The sequence below is a fragment of the Triturus cristatus genome, chromosome 1_2 (genome assembly GCF_964204655.1).
Source record: "Triturus cristatus chromosome 1_2, aTriCri1.1, whole genome shotgun sequence".
NCBI lineage: Eukaryota > Metazoa > Chordata > Amphibia > Caudata > Salamandridae > Triturus > Triturus cristatus.
Genome location: NC_140580.1, coordinates 240949225 through 240976900, shown reverse-complemented (window position 1 = coordinate 240976900; position 27676 = coordinate 240949225).

The window sequence follows — 27676 nt, the reverse complement described above, 5'->3', positions numbered from 1 at the left end:
CTGGCCTAATAGCTAAGGTCTTAGATTCGTACTCTGGCCTAATAGCTAAGGTCTTAGACTCGTACTCTGGCCTAATGGTTATGGTCTTAACTCTTACTCTGGCCTACTGGTTAAGGTCTTAACTCTTACTCTGGCCTAATTGCTAAGGTCTTAACTATTACTCTGGCCTAATAGCTAAGGTCTTAGACTCGTACTCTGGCCTACTAGTTAAGGTCTTAACTCTTACTCTGGCCTACTGGTTAAGGTCTTAACTCTTACTCTGGCCTAATAGCTAAGGTCTTAGACTCGTACTCTGGCCTAATGGTTAAGGTCTTAACTCTGACTCTGGCCTACTGGTTAAGGTCTTAACTCGTACTCTGGCCTAATAGCTAAGGTCTTAGACTCATGCTCTGGCCTAATGGTTAAGGTCTTAACTCTTACTCTGGCCTACTGGTTAAGGTATTAACTCTTACTCTGGCCTAATAGCTAAGGTCTTAAATCTTACTCTGGCCTAATAGCTAAGGTCTTAGACTCATACTCTGGCCTAATGGTTAAGGTCTTAACTCTTACTCTGGCCTAATAGCTAAGGTCTTAACTCTTACTCTGGCCTAATAGCTAAGGTCTTAGACTCGTACTCTGGCCTAATGATTAAGGTCTTAACTCTTACTCTGGCCTAATAGCTAAGGTCTTAGACTCGTACTCTGGCCTAATGGTTAAGGTCTTAACTCTTATTCTGGCCTAATAGCTATAGTCTTAACTCTTACTCTGGCCTAATAGCTAAGGTCTTAGACTCGTACTCTGGCCTACTGGTTAAGGTCTCAACTCTTACTCTGGCCTCATAGCTAAGGTCTTAACTCTTACTCTGGCCTAATAGCTAATGTCTTAGACTCGTACTCTGGCCTAATGGTTAAGGTCTCAACTCTTACTCTGGCCTTATAGCTAAGGTCTTAACCCTTACTCTGGCCTAATAGCTAATGTCTTAGACTCGTACTCTGGCCTAATGGTTAAGGTCTTAACTCTTACTCTGGCCTACTGGTTAAGGTCTTAACTCTTATTCTGGCCTAATAGCTAAGGTCTTAGACTCGTACTCTGGCCTAATGGTTAAGTTCTTAACTCTTACTCTGGCCTACTGGTTAAGGTTTTAGCTCTTTCTCTGGCCTACTGGTTAAGGTCTTAACTCTTACTCTGGCCTAATAGCTAAGGTCTTAACTCTTACTCTGGCCTAATAGCTAAGGTCTTAGACTCGTACTCTGGCCTAATGGTTAAGATCTTAACTCTTACTCTGGCCTAATAGTTAAGGTCTTAGACTCGTACTATGGCCTAATGGTTAAGGCCTTAACTCTTAATCTGGCCTAATAGCTAAGGTCTTAGACTCGTACTCTGGCCTAATGGTTAAGGTCTTAACTCTTACTCTTGCCTAATAGCTAAGGTCTTAGACTCGTACTCTGGCCTAATCGCTAAGGTCTTAACTCTTACTCTGGCCTAATAGCTAAGGTCTTAGACTCGTACTCTGGCCTACTGGTTAAGGTCTTAACTCTTACTCTGGCCTAATAGCTAAGGTCTTTGACGCGTACTCTGGCCTAATAGCTAAGGTCTTAGACTCGTACTCTGGCCTAATGGTGAAGGTCATAACTCTTACTCTGGCCTAATAGCTACGGTCTTAACTCTTACTCTGCCCTAATAGCTAAGGTCTTAGACTCGTACTCTGGCCTAATGGTTAAGGTCTTAACTCTTACTGTGACCTAATAGCTAAGGTCTTAACTCTTACTCTTGCCTAATAGTTAAGGTCTTAGACTCGTACTCTGGCCTAATGGTTAAGGTCTTAACTCTTACTCTGGCCTACTGGTTAAGGTCTTAACTCTTACTCTGGCCTAATAGCTAAGGTCTTAACTCTTACTCTGGCCTAATAGCTAAGGTCTTAGACTCGTACTCTGGCCTAATGGTTCAGGTCTTAACTCTTACTCTGGCCTACTGGTTAAGGTCTTAACTCTTACTCTGTCCTAATAGCTAAGGTCTTAGACTCGTACTCTGGCCTAATTGTTAAGGTCTTAACTCTGACTCTGGCCTACTGGTTAAGGTCTTAACTCGTACTCTGGCCTAATAGCTAAGGTCTTAGACTCATACTCTGGCCTAATGGTTAAGGTCTTAACTCTTACTCTGGCCTACTGGTTAAGGTATTAACTCTTACTCTGGCCTAATAGCTAAGGTCTTAAATCTTACTCTGGCCTAATAGCTAAGGTCTTAGACTCATACTCTGGCCTAATGGTTAAGGTCTTAACTCTTACTCTGGCTTAATAGCTAAGGTCTTAACTCTTACTCTGGCCTAATAGCTAAGGTCTTAGACTCGTACTCTGGCCTAATGATTAAGGTCTTAACTCTTACTCTGGCCTAATAGCTAAGGTCTTAGACTCGTACTCTGGCCTAATGGTTAAGGTCTTAACTCTTATTCTGGCCTAATAGTTATAGTCTTAACTCTTACTCTGGCCAAATAGCTAAGGTCTTAGACTCGTACTCTGGCCTACTGGTTAAGGTCTCAAATCTTACTCTGGCCTCATAGCTAAGGTCTTAACTCTTACTCTGGCCTAATAGCTAATGTCTTAGACTCGTACTCTGGCCTAATGGTTAAGGTCGTAACTCTTACTCTGGCCTACTGGTTAAGGTCTTAACTCTTACTCTGGCCTAATAGTTAAGGTCTTAGACTCGTACTCTGGCCTAATGGTTAAGTTCTTAACTCTTACTCTGGCCTACTGGTTAAGGTTTTAGCTCTTTCTCTGGCCTACTGGTTAAGGTCTTAACTCTTACTCTGGCCTAATAGTTAAGATCTTAACTCTTACTCTGGCCTAATAGCTAAGGTCTTAACTCTTACTCTGGCCTAATAGCTAAGGTCTTAGACTTGTACTCTGGCCTAATGGTTAAGATCTTAACTCTTACTCTGGCCTAATAGTTAAGGTCTTAGACTCGTACTATGGCCTAATGGTTAAGGCCTTAACTCTTAATCTGGCCTAATAGCTAAGGTCTTAGACTCGTACTCTGGCCTAATGGTTAAGGTATTAACTCTTACTCTTGCCTAATAGCTAAGGTCTTAGACTCGTACTCTGGCCTAATAGCTAAGGTCTTAACTCTTACTCTGGCCTAATAGCTAAGGTCTTAGACTCGTACTCTGGCCTACTGGTTAAGGTCTTAACTCTTACTCTGGCCTACTGGTTAAGGTCTTAACCCTTGCTCTGGCCTAATAGCTAAGGTCTTTGACGCGTACTCTGGCCTAATAGCTAAGGTCTTAGACTCGTACTCTGGCCTAATGGTGAAGGTCATAACTCTTACTCTGGCCTAATAGCTACGGTCTTAACTCTTACTCTGCCCTAATAGCTAAGGTCTTAGACTCGTACTCTGGCCTAATGGTTAAGGTCTTAACTCTTACTGTGACCTAATAGCTAAGGTCTTAACTCTTACTCTTGCCTAATAATTAAGGTCTTAGACTCGTACTCTGGCCTAATGGTTAAGGTCTTAACTCTTACTCTGGCCTACTGGTTAAGGTCTTAACTCTTACTCTGGCCTAATAGCTAAGGTCTTAACTCTTACTCTGGCCTAATAGCTAAGGTCTTAGACTCGTACTCTGGCCTAATGGTTCAGGTCTTAACTCTTACTCTGGCCTACTGGTTAAGGTCTTAACTCTTACTCTGTCCTAATAGCTAAGGTCTTAGACTCGTACTCTGGCCTAATGGTTAAGGTCTTAACTCTGACTCTGGCCTACTGGTTAAGGTCTTAACTCGTACTCTGGCCTAATAGCTAAGGTCTTAGACTCATACTCTGGCCTAATGGTTAAGGTCTTAACTCTTACTCTGGCCTACTGGTTAAGGTATTAACTCTTACTCTGGCCTAATAGCTAAGGTCTTAAATCTTACTCTGGCCTAATAGCTAAGGTCTTAGACTCATACTCTGGCCTAATGGTTAAGGTCTTAACTCTTACTCTGGCCTAATAGCTAAGGTCTTAACTCTTACTCTGGCCTAATAGCTAAGGTCTTAGACTCGTACTCTGGCCTAATGATTAAGGTCTTAACTCTTACTCTGGCCTAATAGCTAAGGTCTTAGACTCGTACTCTGGCCTAATGGTTAAGGTCTTAACTCTTATTCTGGCCTAATAGCTATAGTCTTAACTCTTACTCTTGCCTAATAGCTAAGGTCTTAGACTCGTACTCTGGCCTACTGGTTAAGGTCTCAAATCTTACTCTGGCCTCATAGCTAAGGTCTTTGACGCGTACTCTGGCCTAATAGCTAAGGTCTTAGACTCGTACTCTGGCCTAATGGTGAAGGTCATAACTCTTACTCTGGCCTAATAGCTACGGTCTTAACTCTTACTCTGCCCTAATAGCTAAGGTCTTAGACTCGTGCTCTGGCCTAATGGTTAAGGTCTTAACTCTTACTGTGACCTAATAGCTAAGGTCTTAACTCTTACTCTTGCCTAATAGTTAAGGTCTTAGACTCGTACTCTGGCCTAATGGTTAAGGTCTTAACTCTTACTCTGGCCTACTGGTTAAGGTCTTAACTCTTACTCTGGCCTAATAGCTAAGGTCTTAACTCTTACTCTGGCCTAATAGCTAAGGTCTTAGACTCGTACTCTGGCCTAATGGTTCAGGTCTTAACTCTTACTCTGGCCTACTGGTTAAGGTCTTAACTCTTACTCTGTTCTAATAGCTAAGGTCTTAGACTCGTACTCTGGCCTAATGGTTAAGGTCTTAACTCTGACTCTGGCCTACTGGTTAAGGTCTTAACTCGTACTCTGGCCTAATAGCTAAGGTCTTAGACTCATACTCTGGCCTAATGGTTAAGGTCTTAACTCTTACTCTGGCCTACTGGTTAAGGTATTAACTCTTACTCTGGCCTAATAGCTAAGGTCTTAAATCTTACTCTGGCCTAATAGCTAAGGTCTTAGACTCATACTCTGGCCTAATGGTTAAGGTCTTAACTCTTACTCTGGCCTAATAGCTAAGGTCTTAACTCTTACTCTGGCCTAATCGCTAAGGTCTTAGACTCGTACTCTAGCCTAATGATTAAGGTCTTAACTCTTACTCTGGCCTAATAGCTAAGGTCTTAGACTCGTACTCTGGCCTAATGGTTAAGGTCTTAACTCTTATTCTGGCCTAATAGCTATAGTCTTAACTCTTACTCTGGCCTAATAGCTAAGGTCTTAGACTCGTACTCTGGCCTACTGGTTAAGGTCTCAAATCTTACTCTGGCCTCATAGCTAAGGTCTTAACTCTTACTCTGGCCTAATAGCTAATGTCTTAGACTCGTACTCTGGCCTAATGGTTAAGGTCTTAACTCTTACTCTGGCCTACTGGTTAAGGTCTTAACTCTTACTCTGGCCTAATAGCTAAGGTCTTAGACTCGTACTCTGGCCTAATGGTTAAGTTCTTAACTCTTACTCTGGCCTACTGGTTAAGGTTTTAGCTCTTTCTCTGGCCTACTGGTTAAGGTCTTAACTCTTACTCTGGCCTAATAGTTAAGATCTTAACTCTTACTCTGGCCTAATAGCTAAGGTCTTAACTCTTACTCTGGCCTAATAGCTAAGGTCTTAGACTCGTACTCTGGCCTAATGGTTAAGATCTTAACTCTTACTCTGGCCTAATAGTTAAGGTCTTAGACTCGTAATATGGCCTAATGGTTAAGGCCTTAACTCTTAATCTGGCCTAATAGCTAAGGTCTTAGACTCGTACTCTGGCCTAATTGTTAAGGTCTTAACTCTTACTCTTGCCTAATAGCTAAGGTCTTAGACTCGTACTCTGGCCTAATAGCTAAGGTCTTAACTCTTACTCTGGCCTAATAGCTAAGGTCTTAGACTCGTACTCTGGCCTACTGGTTAAGGTCTTAACTCTTACTCTGGCCTACTGGTTAAGGTCTTAACCCTTACTCTGGCCTAATAGCTAAGGTCTTTGACGCGTACTCTGGCCTAATAGCTAAGGTCTTAGACTCGTACTCTGGCCTAATGGTGAAGGTCATAACTCTTACTCTGGCCTAATAGCTACGGTCTTAACTCTTACTCTGCCCTAATAGCTAAGGTCTTAGACTCGTACTCTGGCCTAATGGTTAAGGTCTTAACTCTTACTGTGACCTAATAGCTAAGGTCTTAACTCTTACTCTTGCCTAATAATTAAGGTCTTAGACTCGTACTCTGGCCTAATGGTTAAGGTCTTAACTCTTACTCTGGCCTACTGGTTAAGGTCTTAACTCTTACTCTGGCCTAATAGCTAAGGTCTTAACTCTTACTCTGGCCTAATAGCTAAGGTCTTAGACTCGTACTCTGGCCTAATGGTTCAGGTCTTAACTCTTACTCTGGCCTACTGGTTAAGGTCTTAACTCTTACTCTGTCCTAATAGCTAAGGTCTTAGACTCGTACTCTGGCCTAATGGTTAAGGTCTTAACTCTGACTCTGGCCTACTGGTTAAGGTCTTAACTCGTACTCTGGCCTAATAGCTAAGGTCTTAGACTCATACTCTGGCCTAATGGTTAAGGTTTTAACTCTTACTCTGGCCTACTGGTTAAGGTATTAACTCTTACTCTGGCCTAATAGCTAAGGTCTTAAATCTTACTCTGGCCTAATAGCTAAGGTCTTAGACTCATACTCTGGCCTAATGGTTAAGGTCTTAACTCTTACTCTGGCCTAATAGCTAAGGTCTTAACTCTTACTCTGGCCTAATAGCTAAGGTCTTAGACTCGTACTCTGGCCTAATGATTAAGGTCTTAGACTCGTACTCTGGCCTAATGGTTAAGGTCTTAACTCTTATTCTGGCCTAATAGCTATAGTCTTAACTCTTACTCTGGCCTAATAGCTAAGGTCTTAGACTCGTACTCTGGCCTACTGGTTAAGGTCTCAAATCTTACTCTGGCCTCATAGCTAAGGTCTTAACTCTTACTCTGGCCTAATAGCTAATGTCTTAGACTCGTACTCTGGCCTAATGGTTAAGGTCTTAACTCTTACTCTGGCCTACTGGTTAAGGTCTTAACTCTTACTCTGGCCTAATAGCTAAGGTCTTAGACTCGTACTCTGGCCTAATGGTTCAGGTCTTAACTCTTACTCTGGCCTACTGGTTAAGGTCTTAACTCTTACTCTGTCCTAATAGCTAAGGTCTTAGACTCGTACTCTGGCCTAATGGTTAAGGTCTTAACTCTGACTCTGGCCTACTGGTTAAGGTCTTAACTCGTACTCTGGCCTAATAGCTAAGGTCTTAGACTCATACTCTGGCCTAATGGTTAAGGTCTTAACTCTTACTCTGGCCTACTGGTTAAGGTATTAACTCTTACTCTGGCCTAATAGCTAAGGTCTTAAATCTTACTCTGGCCTAATAGCTAAGGTCTTAGACTCATACTCTGGCCTAATGGTTAAGGTCTTAACTCTTACTCTGGCCTAATAGCTAAGGTCTTAACTCTTACTCTGGCCTAATAGCTAAGGTCTTAGACTCGTACTCTGGCCTAATGATTAAGGTCTTAACTCTTACTCTGGCCTAATAGCTAAGGTCTTAGACTCGTACTCTGGCCTAATGGTTAAGGTCTTAACTCTTATTCTGGCCTAATAGCTATAGTCTTAACTCTTACTCTTGCCTAATAGCTAAGGTCTTAGACTCGTACTCTGGCCTACTGGTTAAGGTCTCAAATCTTACTCTGGCCTCATAGCTAAGGTCTTTGACGCGTACTCTGGCCTAATAGCTAAGGTCTTAGACTCGTACTCTGGCCTAATGGTGAAGGTCATAACTCTTACTCTGGCCTAATAGCTACGGTCTTAACTCTTACTCTGCCCTAATAGCTAAGGTCTTAGACTCGTGCTCTGGCCTAATGGTTAAGGTCTTAACTCTTACTGTGACCTAATAGCTAAGGTCTTAACTCTTACTCTTGCCTAATAGTTAAGGTCTTAGACTCGTACTCTGGCCTAATGGTTAAGGTCTTAACTCTTACTCTGGCCTACTGGTTAAGGTCTTAACTCTTACTCTGGCCTAATAGCTAAGGTCTTAACTCTTACTCTGGCCTAATAGCTAAGGTCTTAGACTCGTACTCTGGCCTAATGGTTCAGGTCTTAACTCTTACTCTGGCCTACTGGTTAAGGTCTTAACTCTTACTCTGTTCTAATAGCTAAGGTCTTAGACTCGTACTCTGGCCTAATGGTTAAGGTCTTAACTCTGACTCTGGCCTACTGGTTAAGGTCTTAACTCGTACTCTGGCCTAATAGCTAAGGTCTTAGACTCATACTCTGGCCTAATGGTTAAGGTCTTAACTCTTACTCTGGCCTACTGGTTAAGGTATTAACTCTTACTCTGGCCTAATAGCTAAGGTCTTAAATCTTACTCTGGCCTAATAGCTAAGGTCTTAGACTCATACTCTGGCCTAATGGTTAAGGTCTTAACTCTTACTCTGGCCTAATAGCTAAGGTCTTAACTCTTACTCTGGCCTAATCGCTAAGGTCTTAGACTCGTACTCTGGCCTAATGATTAAGGTCTTAACTCTTACTCTGGCCTAATAGCTAAGGTCTTAGACTCGTACTCTGGCCTAATGGTTAAGGTCTTAACTCTTATTCTGGCCTAATAGCTATAGTCTTAACTCTTACTCTGGCCTAATAGCTAAGGTCTTAGACTCGTACTCTGGCCTACTGGTTAAGGTCTCAAATCTTACTCTGGCCTCATAGCTAAGGTCTTAACTCTTACTCTGGCCTAATAGCTAATGTCTTAGACTCGTACTCTGGCCTAATGGTTAAGGTCTTAACTCTTACTCTGGCCTACTGGTTAAGGTCTTAACTCTTACTCTGGCCTAATAGCTAAGGTCTTAGACTCGTACTCTGGCCTAATGGTTAAGTTCTTAACTCTTACTCTGGCCTACTGGTTAAGGTTTTAGCTCTTTCTCTGGCCTACTGGTTAAGGTCTTAACTCTTACTCTGGCCTAATAGTTAAGATCTTAACTCTTACTCTGGCCTAATAGCTAAGGTCTTAACTCTTACTCTGGCCTAATAGCTAAGGTCTTAGACTCGTACTCTGGCCTAATGGTTAAGATCTTAACTCTTACTCTGGCCTAATAGTTAAGGTCTTAGACTCGTAATATGGCCTAATGGTTAAGGCCTTAACTCTTAATCTGGCCTAATAGCTAAGGTCTTAGACTCGTACTCTGGCCTAATGGTTAAGGTCTTAACTCTTACTCTTGCCTAATAGCTAAGGTCTTAGACTCGTACTCTGGCCTAATAGCTAAGGTCTTAACTCTTACTCTGGCCTAATAGCTAAGGTCTTAGACTCGTACTCTGGCCTACTGGTTAAGGTCTTAACTCTTACTCTGGCCTACTGGTTAAGGTCTTAACCCTTACTCTGGCCTAATAGCTAAGGTCTTTGACGCGTACTCTGGCCTAATAGCTAAGGTCTTAGACTCGTACTCTGGCCTAATGGTGAAGGTCATAACTCTTACTCTGGCCTAATAGCTACGGTCTTAACTCTTACTCTGCCCTAATAGCTAAGGTCTTAGACTCGTACTCTGGCCTAATGGTTAAGGTCTTAACTCTTACTGTGACCTAATAGCTAAGGTCTTAACTCTTACTCTTGCCTAATAATTAAGGTCTTAGACTCGTACTCTGGCCTAATGGTTAAGGTCTTAACTCTTACTCTGGCCTACTGGTTAAGGTCTTAACTCTTACTCTGGCCTAATAGCTAAGGTCTTAACTCTTACTCTGGCCTAATAGCTAAGGTCTTAGACTCGTACTCTGGCCTAATGGTTCAGGTCTTAACTCTTACTCTGGCCTACTGGTTAAGGTCTTAACTCTTACTCTGTCCTAATAGCTAAGGTCTTAGACTCGTACTCTGGCCTAATGGTTAAGGTCTTAACTCTGACTCTGGCCTACTGGTTAAGGTCTTAACTCGTACTCTGGCCTAATAGCTAAGGTCTTAGACTCATACTCTGGCCTAACGGTTAAGGTTTTAACTCTTACTCTGGCCTACTGGTTAAGGTATTAACTCTTACTCTGGCCTAATAGCTAAGGTCTTAAATCTTACTCTGGCCTAATAGCTAAGGTCTTAGACTCATACTCTGGCCTAATGGTTAAGGTCTTAACTCTTACTCTGGCCTAATAGCTAAGGTCTTAACTCTTACTCTGGCCTAATAGCTAAGGTCTTAGACTCGTACTCTGGCCTAATGATTAAGGTCTTAGACTCGTACTCTGGCCTAATGGTTAAGGTCTTAACTCTTATTCTGGCCTAATAGCTATAGTCTTAACTCTTACTCTGGCCTAATAGCTAAGGTCTTAGACTCGTACTCTGGCCTACTGGTTAAGGTCTCAAATCTTACTCTGGCCTCATAGCTAAGGTCTTAACTCTTACTCTGGCCTAATAGCTAATGTCTTAGACTCGTACTCTGGCCTAATGGTTAAGGTCTTAACTCTTACTCTGGCCTACTGGTTAAGGTCTTAACTCTTACTCTGGCCTAATAGCTAAGGTCTAGACTAGTACTCTGGCCTAATGGTTAAGGTCTTAACTCTTACTCTGGCCTACTGGTTAAGGTCTTAGCTCTTTCTCTGGCCTACTGGTTAAGGTCTTAACCCTTACTCTGGCCTAATAGCTAAGGTCTTAACTCTTACTCTGGCTTAATAGCTAAGGTCTTAAATCTTACGCTGGCCTAATAGCTAAGGTCTTAGACTTGTACTCTGGCCTAATGATTAAGGTCTTAACTCTCCTCTGGCCTAATAGCTAAGGTCTTAGACTCGTACTCTGGCCTAATAGCTAAGGTCTTAGACTCGTACTCTGGCCTACTGGTTAAGGTCTTAACTCTTACTCTGGCCTAATAGCTAAGGTCTTAGACTCGCACTCTGGCCTAATAGCTAAGGTCTTAGACTCGTACTCTGGCCTACTGGTTAAGGTCTTAACTCTTACTCTGTCCTAATAGCTAAGGTCTTAGACTCGTACTCTTGCCTAATAGCTAAGGTCTTAGACTCGTACTCTGGCCTACTGGTTAAGGTCTTAACTCTTACTCTGGCCTAATAGCTAAGGTCTTAGACTCATACTCTGGCCTAATGATTAAGGTCTTAACTCTTACTCTGGCCTAATAGCTAAGGTCTTAGACTGGTACTCTGGCCTAATGGTTAAGGTCTTAACTCTTATTCTGGCCTAATAGCTAAGGTCTTAACTCTTACTCTGGCCTAATAGCTAAGGTCTTAGACTCGTACTCTGGCCTAATGGTTAAGGTCTTAACTCTTACTCTGGCCTAATAGATAAGGTCTTAGACTCGTACTATGGCCTAATGGTTAAGGTCTTAACTCTTACTCTGGCCTATTGGTTATGGTCTTAACTCTTACTCTGGCCTAATAGCTAAGGTCTTAGATTCGTACTCTGGCCTAATAGCTAAGGTCTTAGACTCGTACTCTGGCCTAATGGTTATGGTCTTAACTCTTACTCTGGCCTACTGGTTAAGGTCTTAACTCTTACTCTGGCCTAATTGCTAAGGTCTTAACTATTACTCTGGCCTAATAGCTAAGGTCTTAGACTCGTACTCTGGCCTACTAGTTAAGGTCTTAACTCTTACTCTGGCCTACTGGTTAAGGTCTTAACTCTTACTCTGGCCTAATAGCTAAGGTCTTAGACTCGTACTCTGGCCTAATGGTTAAGGTCTTAACTCTGACTCTGGCCTACTGGTTAAGGTCTTAACTCGTACTCTGGCCTAATAGCTAAGGTCTTAGACTCATGCTCTGGCCTAATGGTTAAGGTCTTAACTCTTACTCTGGCCTACTGGTTAAGGTATTAACTCTTACTCTGGCCTAATAGCTAAGGTCTTAAATCTTACTCTGGCCTAATAGCTAAGGTCTTAGACTCATACTCTGGCCTAATGGTTAAGGTCTTAACTCTTACTCTGGCCTAATAGCTAAGGTCTTAACTCTTACTCTGGCCTAATAGCTAAGGTCTTAGACTCGTACTCTGGCCTAATGATTAAGGTCTTAACTCTTACTCTGGCCTAATAGCTAAGGTCTTAGACTCGTACTCTGGCCTAATGGTTAAGGTCTTAACTCTTATTCTGGCCTAATAGCTATAGTCTTAACTCTTACTCTGGCCTAATAGCTAAGGTCTTAGACTCGTACTCTGGCCTACTGGTTAAGGTCTCAACTCTTACTCTGGCCTCATAGCTAAGGTCTTAACTCTTACTCTGGCCTAATAGCTAATGTCTTAGACTCGTACTCTGGCCTAATGGTTAAGGTCTCAACTCTTACTCTGGCCTTATAGCTAAGGTCTTAACCCTTACTCTGGCCTAATAGCTAATGTCTTAGACTCGTACTCTGGCCTAATGGTTAAGGTCTTAACTCTTACTCTGGCCTACTGGTTAAGGTCTTAACTCTTATTCTGGCCTAATAGCTAAGGTCTTAGACTCGTACTCTGGCCTAATGGTTAAGTTCTTAACTCTTACTCTGGCCTACTGGTTAAGGTTTTAGCTCTTTCTCTGGCCTACTGGTTAAGGTCTTAACTCTTACTCTGGCCTAATAGCTAAGGTCTTAACTCTTACTCTGGCCTAATAGCTAAGGTCTTAGACTCGTACTCTGGCCTAATGGTTAAGATCTTAACTCTTACTCTGGCCTAATAGTTAAGGTCTTAGACTCGTACTATGGCCTAATGGTTAAGGCCTTAACTCTTAATCTGGCCTAATAGCTAAGGTCTTAGACTCGTACTCTGGCCTAATGGTTAAGGTCTTAACTCTTACTCTTGCCTAATAGCTAAGGTCTTAGACTCGTACTCTGGCCTAATCGCTAAGGTCTTAACTCTTACTCTGGCCTAATAGCTAAGGTCTTAGACTCGTACTCTGGCCTACTGGTTAAGGTCTTAACTCTTACTCTGGCCTAATAGCTAAGGTCTTTGACGCGTACTCTGGCCTAATAGCTAAGGTCTTAGACTCGTACTCTGGCCTAATGGTGAAGGTCATAACTCTTACTCTGGCCTAATAGCTACGGTCTTAACTCTTACTCTGCCCTAATAGCTAAGGTCTTAGACTCGTACTCTGGCCTAATGGTTAAGGTCTTAACTCTTACTGTGACCTAATAGCTAAGGTCTTAACTCTTACTCTTGCCTAATAGTTAAGGTCTTAGACTCGTACTCTGGCCTAATGGTTAAGGTCTTAACTCTTACTCTGGCCTACTGGTTAAGGTCTTAACTCTTACTCTGGCCTAATAGCTAAGGTCTTAACTCTTACTCTGGCCTAATAGCTAAGGTCTTAGACTCGTACTCTGGCCTAATGGTTCAGGTCTTAACTCTTACTCTGGCCTACTGGTTAAGGTCTTAACTCTTACTCTGTCCTAATAGCTAAGGTCTTAGACTCGTACTCTGGCCTAATTGTTAAGGTCTTAACTCTGACTCTGGCCTACTGGTTAAGGTCTTAACTCGTACTCTGGCCTAATAGCTAAGGTCTTAGACTCATACTCTGGCCTAATGGTTAAGGTCTTAACTCTTACTCTGGCCTACTGGTTAAGGTATTAACTCTTACTCTGGCCTAATAGCTAAGGTCTTAAATCTTACTCTGGCCTAATAGCTAAGGTCTTAGACTCATACTCTGGCCTAATGGTTAAGGTCTTAACTCTTACTCTGGCCTAATAGCTAAGGTCTTAACTCTTACTCTGGCCTAATAGCTAAGGTCTTAGACTCGTGCTCTGGCCTAATGATTAAGGTCTTAACTCTTACTCTGGCCTAATAGCTAAGGTCTTAGACTCGTACTCTGGCCTAATGGTTAAGGTCTTAACTCTTATTCTGGCCTAATAGCTATAGTCTTAACTCTTACTCTGGCCTAATAGCTAAGGTCTTAGACTCGTACTCTGGCCTACTGGTTAAGGTCTCAAATCTTACTCTGGCCTCATAGCTAAGGTCTTAACTCTTACTCTGGCCTAATAGCTAATGTCTTAGACTCGTACTCTGGCCTAATGGTTAAGGTCTTAACTCTTACTCTGGCCTACTGGTTAAGGTCTTAACTCTTACTCTGGCCTAATAGCTAAGGTCTAGACTAGTACTCTGGCCTAATGGTTAAGGTCTTAACTCTTACTCTGGCCTACTGGTTAAGGTCTTAGCTCTTTCTCTGGCCTACTGGTTAAGGTCTTAACCCTTACTCTGGCCTAATAGCTAAGGTCTTAACTCTTACTCTGGCTTAATAGCTAAGGTCTTAAATCTTACGCTGGCCTAATAGCTAAGGTCTTAGACTTGTACTCTGGCCTAATGATTAAGGTCTTAACTCTTACTCTGGCCTAATAGCTAAGGTCTTAGACTCGTACTCTGGCCTAATAGCTAAGGTCTTAGACTCGTACTCTGGCCTACTGGTTAAGGTCTTAACTCTTACTCTGGCCTAATAGCTAAGGTCTTAGACTCGCACTCTGGCCTAATAGCTAAGGTCTTAGACTCGTACTCTGGCCTACTGGTTAAGGTCTTAACTCTTACTCTGTCCTAATAGCTAAGGTCTTAGACTCGTACTCTTGCCTAATAGCTAAGGTCTTAGACTCGTACTCTGGCCTACTGGTTAAGGTCTTAACTCTTACTCTGGCCTAATAGCTAAGGTCTTAGACTCATACTCTGGCCTAATGATTAAGGTCTTAACTCTTACTCTGGCCTAATAGCTAAAGTCTTAGACTGGTACTCTGGCCTAATGGTTAAGGTCTTAACTCTTATTCTGGCCTAATAGCTAAGGTCTTAACTCTTACTCTGGCCTAATAGCTAAGGTCTTAGACTCGTACTCTGGCCTAATGGTTAAGGTCTTAACTCTTACTCTGGCCTAATAGTTAAGGTCTTAGACTCGTACTATGGCCTAATGGTTAAGGTCTTAACTCTTACTCTGGCCTATTGGTTATGGTCTTAACTCTTACTCTGGCCTAATAGCTAAGGTCTTAGATTCGTACTCTGGCCTAATAGCTAAGGTCTTAGACTCGTACTCTGGCCTAATGGTTATGGTCTTAACTCTTACTCTGGCCTACTGGTTAAGGTCTTAACTCTTACTCTGGCCTAATTGCTAAGGTCTTAACTATTACTCTGGCCTAATAGCTAAGGTCTTAGACTCGTACTCTGGCCTACTAGTTAAGGTCTTAACTCTTACTCTGGCCTACTGGTTAAGGTCTTAACTCTTACTCTGGCCTAATAGCTAAGGTCTTAGACTCGTACTCTGGCCTAATGGTTAAGGTCTTAACTCTGACTCTGGCCTACTGGTTAAGGTCTTAACTCGTACTCTGGCCTAATAGCTAAGGTCTTAGACTCATACTCTGGCCTAATGGTTAAGGTCTTAACTCTTACTCTGGCCTACTGGTTAAGGTATTAACTCTTACTCTGGCCTAATAGCTAAGGTCTAGACTCGTACTCTGGCCTAATGGTTAAGGTCTTAACTCTTACTCTGGCCTACTGGTTAAGGTCTTAGCTCTTTCTCTGGCCTACTGGTTAAGGTCTTAACCCTTACTCTGGCCTAATAGCTAAGGTCTTAACTCTTACTCTGGCCTAATAGCTAAGGTCTTAACTCTTACTCTGGCCTAATAGATAAGGTCTTAGACTCGTACTCTGGCCTAATGGTTAAGGTCTTAACTCTTACTCTGGCCTAATAGCTAAGGTCTTAGACTCGTACTCTGGCCTAATAGCTAAGGTCTTAGACTCGTACTCTGGCCTACTGGTTAAGGTCTTAACTCTTACTCTGGCCTAATATCTAAGGTCTTAGACACGTACTCTGGCCTAATAGCTAAGGTCTTAACTCTTACTCTGGCCTAATAGCTAAGGTCTTAGACTCATACTCTGGCCTAATGGTTAAGGTCTTAACTCTTACTCTGGCCTAATAGCTAAGGTCTTAACTCTTACTCTGGCCTAATAGCTAAGGTCTTAGACTCGTACTCTGGCCTAATGATTAAGGTCTTAACTCTTACTCTGGCCTAATAGCTAAGGTCTTAGACTCGTACTCTGGCCTAATGGTTAAGGTCTTAACTCTTATTCTGGCCTAATAGCTATAGTCTTAACTCTTACTCTGGCCTAATAGCTAAGGTCTTAGACTCGTACTCTGGCCTACTGGTTAAGGTCTCAACTCTTACTCTGGCCTCATAGCTAAGGTCTTAACTCTTACTCTGGCCTAATAGCTAATGTCTTAGACTCGTACTCTGGCCTAATGGTTAAGGTCTCAACTCTTACTCTGGCCTTATAGCTAAGGTCTTAACCCTTACTCTGGCCTAATAGCTAATGTCTTAGACTCGTACTCTGGCCTAATGGTTAAGGTCTTAACTCTTACTCTGGCCTACTGGTTAAGGTCTTAACTCTTACTCTGGCCTAATAGCTAAGGTCTTAGACTCGTACTCTGGCCTAATGGTTAAGTTCTTAACTCTTACTCAGGCCTACTGGTTAAGGTTTTAGCTCTTTCTCTGGCCTACTGGTTAAGGTCTTAACTCTTACTCTGGCCTAATAGTTAAGATCTTAACTCTTACTCTGGCCTAATAGCTAAGGTCTTAACTCTTACTCTGGCCTAATAGCTAAGGTCTTAGACTCGTACTCTGGCCTAATGGTTAAGATCTTAACTCTTACTCTGGCCTAATAGTTAAGGTCTTAGACTCGTACTATGGCCTAATGGTTAAGGCCTTAACTCTTAATCTGGCCTAATAGCTAAGGTCTTAGACTCGTACTCTGGCCTAATGGTTAAGGTCTTAACTCTTACTCTTGCCTAATAGCTAAGGTCTTAGACTCGTACTCTGGCCTAATAGCTAAGGTCTTAACTCTTACTCTGGCCTAATAGCTAAGGTCTTAGACTCCTACTCTGGCCTACTGGTTAAGGTCTTAACTCTTACTCTGGCCTACTGGTTAAGGTCTTAACCCTTACTCTGGCCTAATAGCTAAGGTCTTTGACGCGTACTCTGGCCTAATAGCTAAGGTCTTAGACTCGTACTCTGGCCTAATGGTGAAGGTCATAACTCTTACTCTGGCCTAATAGCTACGGTCTTAACTCTTACTCTGCCCTAATAGCTAAGGTCTTAGACTTGTACTCTGGCCTAATGGTTAAGGTCTTAACTCTTACTGTGACCTAATAGCTAAGGTCTTAACTCTTACTCTTGCCTAATAGTTAAGGTCTTAGACTCGTACTCTGGCCTAATGGTTAAGGTCTTAACTCTTACTCTGGCCTACTGGTTAAGGTCTTAACTCTTACTCTGGCCTAATAGCTAAGGTCTTAACTCTTACTCTGGCCTAATAGCTAAGGTCTTAGACTCGTACTCTGGCCTAATGGTTCAGGTCTTAACTCTTACTCTGGCCTACTGGTTAAGGTCTTAACTCTTACTCTGTCCTAATAGCTAAGGTCTTAGACTCGTACTCTGGCCTAATGGTTAAGGTCTTAACTCTGACTCTGGCCTACTGGTTAAGGTCTTAACTCGTACTCTGGCCTAATAGCTAAGGTCTTAGACTCATACTCTGGCCTAATGGTTAAGGTCTTAACTCTTACTCTGGCCTACTGGTTAAGGTATTAACTCTTACTCTGGCCTAATAGCTAAGGTCTTAAATCTTACTCTGGCCTAATAGCTAAGGTCTTAGACTCATACTCTGGCCTAATGGTTAAGGTCTTAACTCTTACTCTGGCCTAATAGCTAAGGTCTTAACTCTTACTCTGGCCTAATAGCTAAGGTCTTAGACTCGTACTCTGGCCTAATGATTAAGGTCTTAACTCTTACTCTGGCCTAATAGCTAAGGTCTTAGACTCGTACTCTGGCCTAATGGTTAAGGTCTTAACTCTTATTCTGGCCTAATAGCTATAGTCTTAACTCTTACTCTGGCCTAATAGCTAAGGTCTTAGACTCGTACTCTGGCCTACTGGTTAAGGTCTCAAATCTTACTCTGGCCTCATAGCTAAGGTCTTAACTCTTACTCTGGCCTAATAGCTAATGTCTTAGACTCGTACTCTGGCCTAATGGTTAAGGTCGTAACTCTTACTCTGGCCTACTGGTTAAGGTCTTAACTCTTACTCTGGCCTAATAGTTAAGGTCTTAGACTCGTACTCTGGCCTAATGGTTAAGTTCTTAACTCTTACTCTGGCCTACTGGTTAAGGTTTTAGCTCTTTCTCTGGCCTACTGGTTAAGGTCTTAACTCTTACTCTGGCCTAATAGTTAAGATCTTAACTCTTACTCTGGCCTAATAGCTAAGGTCTTAACTCTTACTCTGGCCTAATAGCTAAGGTCTTAGACTCGTACTCTGGCCTAATGGTTAAGATCTTAACTCTTACTCTGGCCTAATAGTTAAGGTCTTAGACTCGTACTATGGCCTAATGGTTAAGGCCTTAACTCTTAATCTGGCCTAATAGCTAAGGTCTTAGACTCGTACTCTGGCCTAATGGTTAAGGTATTAACTCTTACTCTTGCCTAATAGCTAAGGTCTTAGACTCGTACTCTGGCCTAATAGCTAAGGTCTTAACTCTTACTCTGGCCTAATAGCTAAGGTCTTAGACTCGTACTCTGGCCTACTGGTTAAGGTCTTAACTCTTACTCTGGCCTACTGGTTAAGGTCTTAACCCTTACTCTGGCCTAATAGCTAAGGTCTTTGACGCGTACTCTGGCCTAATAGCTAAGGTCTTAGACTCGTACTCTGGCCTAATGGTGAAGGTCATAACTCTTACTCTGGCCTAATAGCTACGGTCTTAACTCTTACTCTGCCCTAATAGCTAAGGTCTTAGACTCGTACTCTGGCCTAATGGTTAAGGTCTTAACTCTTACTGTGACCTAATAGCTAAGGTCTTAACTCTTACTCTTGCCTAATAATTAAGGTCTTAGACTCGTACTCTGGCCTAATGGTTAAGGTCTTAACTCTTACTCTGGCCTACTGGTTAAGGTCTTAACTCTTACTCTGGCCTAATAGCTAAGGTCTTAACTCTTACTCTGGCCTAATAGCTAAGGTCTTAGACTCGTACTCTGGCCTAATGGTTCAGGTCTTAACTCTTACTCTGGCCTACTGGTTAAGGTCTTAACTCTTACTCTGTCCTAATAGCTAAGGTCTTAGACTCGTACTCTGGCCTAATGGTTAAGGTCTTAACTCTGACTCTGGCCTACTGGTTAAGGTCTTAACTCGTACTCTGGCCTAATAGCTAAGGTCTTAGACTCATACTCTGGCCTAATGGTTAAGGTCTTAACTCTTACTCTGGCCTACTGGTTAAGGTATTAACTCTTACCCTGGCCTAATAGCTAAGGTCTTAAATCTTACTCTGGCCTAATAGCTAAGATCTTAGACTCATACTCTGGCCTAATGGTTAAGGTCTTAACTCTTACTCTGGCCTAATAGCTAAGGTCTTAACTCTTACTCTGGCCTAATAGCTAAGGTCTTAGATTCGTACTCTGGCCTAATGATTAAGGTCTTAACTCTTACTCTGGCCTAATAGCTAAGGTCTTAGACTCGTACTCTGGCCTAATGGTTAAGGTCTTAACTCTTATTCTGGCCTAATAGCTATAGTCTTAACTCTTACTCTTGCCTAATAGCTAAGGTCTTAGACTCGTACTCTGGCCTACTGGTTAAGGTCTCAAATCTTACTCTGGCCTCATAGCTAAGGTCTTTGACGCGTACTCTGGCCTAATAGCTAAGGTCTTAGACTCGTACTCTGGCCTAATGGTGAAGGTCATAACTCTTACTCTGGCCTAATAGCTACGGTCTTAACTCTTACTCTGCCCTAATAGCTAAGGTCTTAGACTCGTGCTCTGGCCTAATGGTTAAGGTCTTAACTCTTACTGTGACCTAATAGCTAAGGTCTTAACTCTTACTCTTGCCTAATAGTTAAGGTCTTAGACTCGTACTCTGGCCTAATGGTTAAGGTCTTAACTCTTACTCTGGCCTACTGGTTAAGGTCTTAACTCTTACTCTGGCCTAATAGCTAAGGTCTTAACTCTTACTCTGGCCTAATAGCTAAGGTCTTAGACTCGTACTCTGGCCTAATGGTTCAGGTCTTAACTCTTACTCTGGCCTACTGGTTAAGGTCTTAACTCTTACTCTGTCCTAATAGCTAAGGTCTTAGACTCGTACTCTGGCCTAATGGTTAAGGTCTTAACTCTGACTCTGGCCTACTGGTTAAGGTCTTAACTCGTACTCTGGCCTAATAGCTAAGGTCTTAGACTCATACTCTGGCCTAATGGTTAAGGTCTTAACTCTTACTCTGGCCTACTGGTTAAGGTATTAACTCTTACTCTGGCCTAATAGCTAAGGTCTTAAATCTTACTCTGGCCTAATAGCTAAGGTCTTAGACTCATACTCTGGCCTAATGGTTAAGGTCTTAACTCTTACTCTGGCCTAATAGCTAAGGTCTTAGACTCGTACTCTGGCCTAATGATTAAGGTCTTAACTCTTACTCTGGCCTAATAGCTAAGGTCTTAGACTCGTACTCTGGCCTAATGGTTAAGGTCTTAACTCTTATTCTGGCCTAATAGCTATAGTCTTAACTCTTACTCTGGCCTAATAGCTAAGGTCTTAGACTCGTACTCTGGCCTACTGGTTAAGGTCTCAAATCTTACTCTGGCCTCATAGCTAAGGTCTTAACTCTTACTCTGGCCTAATAGCTAATGTCTTAGACTCGTACTCTGGCCTAATGGTTAAGGTCTTAACTCTTACTCTGGCCTACTGGTTAAGGTCTTAGCTCTTACTCTGGCCTAATAGCTAAGGTCTTAGACTCGTACTCTGGCCTAATGGTTAAGTTCTTAACTCTTACTCTGGCCTACTGGTTAAGGTTTTAGCTCTTTCTCTGGCCTACTGGTTAAGGTCTTAACTCTTACTCTGGCCTAATAGTTAAGATCTTAACTCTTACTCTGGCCTAATAGCTAAGGTCTTAACTCTTACTCTGGCCTAATAGCTAAGGTCTTAGACTCGTACTCTGGCCTAATGGTTAAGATCTTAACTCTTACTCTGGCCTAATAGTTAAGGTCTTAGACTCGTAATATGGCCTAATGGTTAAGGCCTTAACTCTTAATCTGGCCTAATAGCTAAGGTCTTAGACTCGTACTCTGGCCTAATGGTTAAGGTCTTAACTCTTACTCTTGCCTAATAGCTAAGGTCTTAGACTCGTACTCTGGCCTAATAGCTAAGGTCTTAACTCTTACTCTGGCCTAATAGCTAAGGTCTTAGACTCGTACTCTGGCCTACTGGTTAAGGTCTTAACTCTTACTCTGGCCTACTGGTTAAGGTCTTAACCCTTACTCTGGCCTAATAGCTAAGGTCTTTGACGCGTACTCTGGCCTAATAGCTAAGGTCTTAGACTCGTACTCTGGCCTAATGGTGAAGGTCATAACTCTTACTCTGGCCTAATAGCTACGGTCTTAACTCTTACTCTGCCCTAATAGCTAAGGTCTTAGACTCGTACTCTGGCCTAATGGTTAAGGTCTTAACTCTTACTGTGACCTAATAGCTAAGGTCTTAACTCTTACTCTTGCCTAATAATTAAGGTCTTAGACTCGTACTCTGGCATAATGGTTAAGGTCTTAACTCTTACTCTGGCCTACTGGTTAAGGTCTTAACTCTTACTCTGGCCTAATAGCTAAGGTCTTAACTCTTACTCTGGCCTAATAGCTAAGGTCTTAGACTCGTACTCTGGCCTAATGGTTCAGGTCTTAACTCTTACTCTGGCCTACTGGTTAAGGTCTTAACTCTTACTCTGTCCTAATAGCTAAGGTCTTAGACTCGTACTCTGGCCTAATGGTTAAGGTCTTAACTCTGACTCTGGCCTACTGGTTAAGGTCTTAACTCGTACTCTGGCCTAATAGCTAAGGTCTTAGACTCATACTCTGGCCTAATGGTTAAGGTTTTAACTCTTACTCTGGCCTACTGGTTAAGGTATTAACTCTTACTCTGGCCTAATAGCTAAGGTCTTAAATCTTACTCTGGCCTAATAGCTAAGGTCTTAGACTCATACTCTGGCCTAATGGTTAAGGTCTTAACTCTTACTCTGGCCTAATAGCTAAGGTCTTAACTCTTACTCTGGCCTAATAGCTAAGGTCTTAGACTCGTACTCTGGCCTAATGATTAAGGTCTTAACTCTTACTCTGGCCTAATAGCTAAGGTCTTAGACTCGTACTCTGGCCTAATGGTTAAGGTCTTAACTCTTATTCTGGCCTAATAGCTATAGTCTTAACTCTTACTCTGGCCTAATAGCTAAGGTCTTAGACTCGTACTCTGGCCTACTGGTTAAGGTCTCAAATCTTACTCTGGCCTCATAGCTAAGGTCTTAACTCTTACTCTGGCCTAATAGCTAATGTCTTAGACTCGTACTCTGGCCTAATGGTTAAGGTCTTAACTCTTACTCTGGCCTACTGGTTAAGGTCTTAACTCTTACTCTGGCCTAATAGCTAAGGTCTAGACTAGTACTCTGGCCTAATGGTTAAGGTCTTAACTCTTACTCTTGCCTACTGGTTAAGGTCTTAGCTCTTTCTCTGGCCTACTGGTTAAGGTCTTAACCCTTACTCTGGCCTAATAGCTAAGGTCTTAACTCTTACTCTGGCTTAATAGCTAAGGTCTTAAATCTTACGCTGGCCTAATAGCTAAGGTCTTAGACTTGTACTCTGGCCTAATGATTAAGGTCTTACCTCTCCTCTGGCCTAATAGCTAAGGTCTTAGACTCGTACTCTGGCCTAATAGCTAAGGTCTTAGACTCGTACTCTGGCCTACTGGTTAAGGTCTTAACTCTTACTCTGGCCTAATAGCTAAGGTCTTAGACTCGCACTCTGGCCTAATAGCTAAGGTCTTAGACTCGTACTCTGGCCTACTGGTTAAGGTCTTAACTCTTACTCTGTCCTAATAGCTAAGGTCTTAGACTCGTACTCTTGCCTAATAGCTAAGGTCTTAGACTCGTACTCTGGCCTACTGGTTAAGGTCTTAACTCTTACTCTGGCCTAATAGCTAAGGTCTTAGACTCATACTCTGGCCTAATGATTAAGGTCTTAACTCTTACTCTGGCCTAATAGCTAAGGTCTTAGACTGGTACTCTGGCCTAATGGTTAAGGTCTTAACTCTTATTCTGGCCTAATAGCTAAGGTCTTAACTCTTACTCTGGCCTAATAGCTAAGGTCTTAGACTCGTACTCTGGCCTAATGGTTAAGGTCTTAACTGTTACTCTGGCCTAATAGATAAGGTCTTAGACTCGTACTATGGCCTAATGGTTAAGGTCTTAACTCTTACTCTGGCCTATTGGTTATGGTCTTAACTCTTACTCTGGCCTAATAGCTAAGGTCTTAGATTCGTACTCTGGCCTAATAGCTAAGGTCTTAGACTCGTACTCTGGCCTAATGGTTATGGTCTTAACTCTTACTCTGGCCTACTGGTTAAGGTCTTAACTCTTACTCTGGCCTAATTGCTAAGGTCTTAACTATTACTCTGGCCTAATAGCTAAGGTCTTAGACTCGTACTCTGGCCTACTAGTTAAGGTCTTAACTCTTACTCTGGCCTACTGGTTAAGGTCTTAACTCTTACTCTGGCCTAATAGCTAAGGTCTTAGACTCGTACTCTGGCCTAATGGTTAAGGTCTTAACTCTTACTCTGGCCTAATAGCTAAGTTCTTAACTCTTACTCTGGCCTAATAGCTAAGGTCTTAGACTCATACTCTGGCCTACTGGTTAAGGTCTTAACTCTTACTCTGGCCTACTGGTTAAGGTCTTAACTCTTACTCTGGCCTAATAGCTAAGGTCTTAGACTCATACTCTGGCCTAATGGTTAAGGTCTTAACTCTTACTCTGGCCTACTGGTTAAGGTATTAACTCTTACTCTGGCCTAATAGCTAAGGTCTTAAATCTTACTCTGGCCTAATAGCTAAGGTCTTAACTCTTACTCTGGCCTAATAGCTAAGGTCTTAGACTCGTACTCTGGCCTAATGATTAAGGTCTTAACTCTTACTCTGGCCTAATAGCTAAGGTCTTAGACTCGTACTCTGGCCTAATAGCTAAGGTCTTAGACTCGTACTCTGGCCTAATGGTTAAGGTCTTAACTCTTATTCTGGCCTAATAGCTATAGTCTTAACTCTTAATCTGGCCTAATAGCTAAGGTCTTAGACTCGTACTCTGGCCTACTGGTTAAGGTCTCAAATCTTACTCTGGCCTCATAGCTAAGGACTTAACTCTTACTCTGGCCTAATAGCTAATGTCTTAGACTCGTACTCTGGCCTAATGGTTAAGGTCTTAACTCTTACTCTGGCCTACTGGTTAAGGTCTTAACTCTTACTCTGGCCTAATAGCTAAGGTCTAGACTAGTACTCTGGCCTAATGGTTAAGGTCTTAACTCTTACTCTGGCCTACTGGTTAAGGTCTTAACCCTTACTCTGGCCTAATAGCTAAGGTCTTAACTCTTACTCTGGCTTAATAGCTAAGGTCTTAAATCTTACGCTGGCCTAATAGCTAAGGTCTTAGACTCGTACTCTGGCCTAATGGTTAAGGTCTTAACTCTTACTCTGGCCTAATAGCTAAGGTCTTAGACTCGTACTCTGGCCTAATAGCTAAGGTCTAAGACTCATACTCTGGCCTACTGGTTAAGGTCTTAACTCTTACTCTGGCCTAATAGCTAAGGTCTTAGACTCACACTCTGGCCTAATAGCTAAGGTCTTAGACTCGTACTCTGGCCTACTGGTTAAGGTCTTAACTCTTACTCTGTCCTAATAGCTAAGGTCTTAGACTCGTACTCTTGCCTAATAGCTAAGGTCTTAACTCTTACTCTGGCCTAATAGCTAAGGTCTTAGACTCATACTCTGGCCTAATGATTAAGGTCTTAACTCTTACTCTGGCCTAATAGCTAAGGTCTTAGACTGGTACTCTGGCCTAATGGTTAAGGTCTTAACTCTTATTCTGGCCTAATAGCTAAGGTCTTAACTCTTACTCTGGCCTAATAGCTAAGGTCTTAGACTCGTACTCTGGCCTAATGGTTAAGGTCTTAACTCTTACTCTGGCCTAATAGTTAAGGTCTTAGACTCGTACTATGGCCTAATGGTTAAGGTCTTAACTCTTACTCTGGCCTATTGGTTATGGTCTTAACTCTTACTCTGGCCTAATAGCTAAGGTCTTAGATTCGTACTCTGGCCTAATAGCTAAGGTCTTAGACTCGTACTCTGGCCTAATGGTTATGGTCTTAACTCTTACTCTGGCCTACTGGTTAAGGTCTTAACTCTTACTCTGGCCTAATTGCTAAGGTCTTAACTATTACTCTGGCCTAATAGCTAAGGTCTTAGACTCGTACTCTGGCCTACTAGTTAAGGTCTTAACTCTTACTCTGGCCTACTGGTTAAGGTCTTAACTCTTACTCTGGCCTAATAGCTAAGGTCTTAGACTCGTACTCTGGCCTAATGGTTAAGGTCTTAACTCTTACTCTGGCCTAATAGCTAAGTTCTTAACTCTTACTCTGGCCTAATAGCTAAGGTCTTAGACTCATACTCTGGCCTACTGGTTAAGGTCTTAACTCTTACTCTGGCCTACTGGTTAAGGTCTTAACACTTACTCTGGCCTAATAGCTAAGGTCTTAGACTCATACTCTGGCCTAATGGTTAAGGTCTTAACTCTTACTCTGGCCTAATAGCTAAGGTCTTAGACTCGTACTCTGGCCTAATGGTTAAGGTCTTAACTCTTACTCTGGCCTAATAGCTAAGGTCTTAGACTCATAATCTGGCCTAATGGTTAAGGTCATAACTCTTACTCTGGCCTAATAGCTACGGTCTTAACTCTTACTCTGCCCTAATAGCTAAGGTCTTAGACTCGTACTCTGGCCTAATGGTTAAGGTCTTAACTCTTACTGTGACCTAATAGCTAAGGTCTTAACTCTTACTCTTGCCTAATGGTTAAGGTCTTAGACTCGTACTCTGGCCTAATGGTTGAGGTCTTAACTCTTACTCTGGCCTAATAGCTAAGGTCTTAGACTCGTACTCTGGCCTAATGGTTAAGGTCTTAACTCTTACTCTGGCCTAATAGTTAAGGTCTTAACTCTTACTCTGGCCTAATAGCTAAGGTCTTAGACTCGTACTATGGCCTACAGGTTAAGGTCTTAACTCTTACTCTGGCCTACTGGTTAAGGTCTTAATTCTTACTCTGGCCTAATAGCTAAGGTCTTAGACTCGTACTCTGGCCTACTGGTTAAGGTCTCAACTCTTACTCTGGCCTAATAGCTAATGTCTTAGACTCGTACTCTGGCCTAATGGTTAAGGTCTTAACTCTTACTCGGGCCTACTGGTTAAGGTCTTAACCCTTACTCTGGCCTAATAGCTAAGGTCTTAGCTCTTACTCTGGCCTAATAGCTAAGGTCTTAGACTCGTACTCTGGCCTAATGGTTAAGGTCTTAACTCTTACTCTGGCCTACTCGTTAAGGTCTTAACTCTTACTCTGGCCTAATAGCTAAGGTCTTAACTCTTACTCTGGCCTAATAGCTAAGGTCTTAGACTCGTACTCTGGCCTAATGGTTCAGGTCTTAACTCTTACTCTGGCCTACTGGTTAAGGTCTTAACTCTTACTCTGTCCTAATAGCTAAGGTCTTAGACTCGTACTCTGGCCTAATGGTTAAGGTCTTAACTCTGACTCTGGCCTACTGGTTAAGGTCTTAACTCGTACTCTGGCCTAATAGCTAAGGTCTTAGACTCATACTCTGGCCTAATGGTTAAGGTCTTAACTCTTACTCTGGCCTACTGGTTAAGGTATTAACTCTTACTCTGGCCTAATAGCTAAGGTCTTAAATCTTACTCTGGCCTAATAGCTAAGGTCTTAGACTCATACTCTGGCCTAATGGTTAAGGTCTTAACTCTTACTCTGGCCTAATAGCTAAGGTCTTAACTCTTACTCTGGCCTAATAGCTAAGGTCTTAGACTCGTACTCTGGCCTAATGATTAAGGTCTTAACTCTTACTCTGGCCTAATAGCTAAGGTCTTAGACTCGTACTCTGGCCTAATGGTTAAGGTCTTAACTCCTATTCTGGCCTAATAGCTATAGTCTTAACTCTTACTCTGGCCTAATAGCTAAGGTCTTAGACTCGTACTCTGGCCTACTGGTTAAGGTCTCAAATCTTACTCTGGCCTCATAGCTAAGGTCTTAACTCTTACTCTGGCCTAATAGCTAATGTCTTAGACTCGTACTCTGGCCTAATGGTTAAGGTCTTAACTCTTACTCTGGCCTACTGGTTAAGGTCTTAACTCTTACTCTGGCCTAATAGCTAAGGTCTAAACTAGTACTCTGGCCTAATGGTTAAGGTCTTAACTCTTACTCTGGCCTACTGGTTAAGGTCTTTGCTCTTTCTCTGGCCTACTGGTTAAGGTCTTAACCCTTACTCTGGCCTAATAGCTAAGGTCTTAACTCTTACTCTGGCTTAATAGCTAAGGTCTTAAATCTTACGCTGGCCTAATAGCTAAGGTCTTAGACTCGTACTCTGGCCTAATGGTTAAGGTCTTAACTCTTACTCTGGCCTAATAGCTAAGGTCTTAGACTCGTACTCTGGCCTAATAGCTAAGGTCTTAGACTCGTACTCTGGCCTACTGGTTAAGGTCTTAACTCTTACTCTGGCCTAATAGCTAAGGTCTTAGACTCGCACTCTGGCCTAATAGCTAAGGTCTTAGACTCGTACTCTGGCCTACTGGTTAAGGTCTTAACTCTTACTCTGTCCTAATAGCTAAGGTCTTAGACTCGTACTCTTGCCTAATAGCTAAGGTCTTAGACTCGTACTCTGGCCTAATGGTTAAGGTCATAACTCTTACTCTGGCCTAATAGCTATGGTCTTAACTCTTACTCTGCCCTAATAG